This window comes from Vombatus ursinus, unplaced genomic scaffold (assembly GCF_900497805.2).
Source record: "Vombatus ursinus unplaced genomic scaffold, bare-nosed wombat genome assembly UNPS02014811.1, whole genome shotgun sequence".
Lineage (NCBI taxonomy): Eukaryota > Metazoa > Chordata > Mammalia > Diprotodontia > Vombatidae > Vombatus > Vombatus ursinus.
The window spans coordinates 13,841,785-13,842,053 of NW_020954589.1; positions in this window are offsets into that span (position 1 = coordinate 13,841,785).

Here is a 269-nt window from a genome sequence, read left to right on the forward strand (position 1 = left end):
AAGGTTGGAGGGAGAGGGGGAGTTAGAGGGTTTGAATGGATTACCTACAATCCTATGACCCAGTTCTACTGACAACAAGCAGCATAAAGTGAGTGAGTTCATAGGAGTGAATAAGTATAATATGGAGGAGGCCCCTGCCCTCAAGAGACCCATAATCTATTTGGAGGAAATTAAACACACACAGAAAGGATATATGAAAGGAATTAAAAGAATATATGAAGGGAATTAATGAGCAATATTCATTATCAAGTGCATAAAGTATTTTTGTC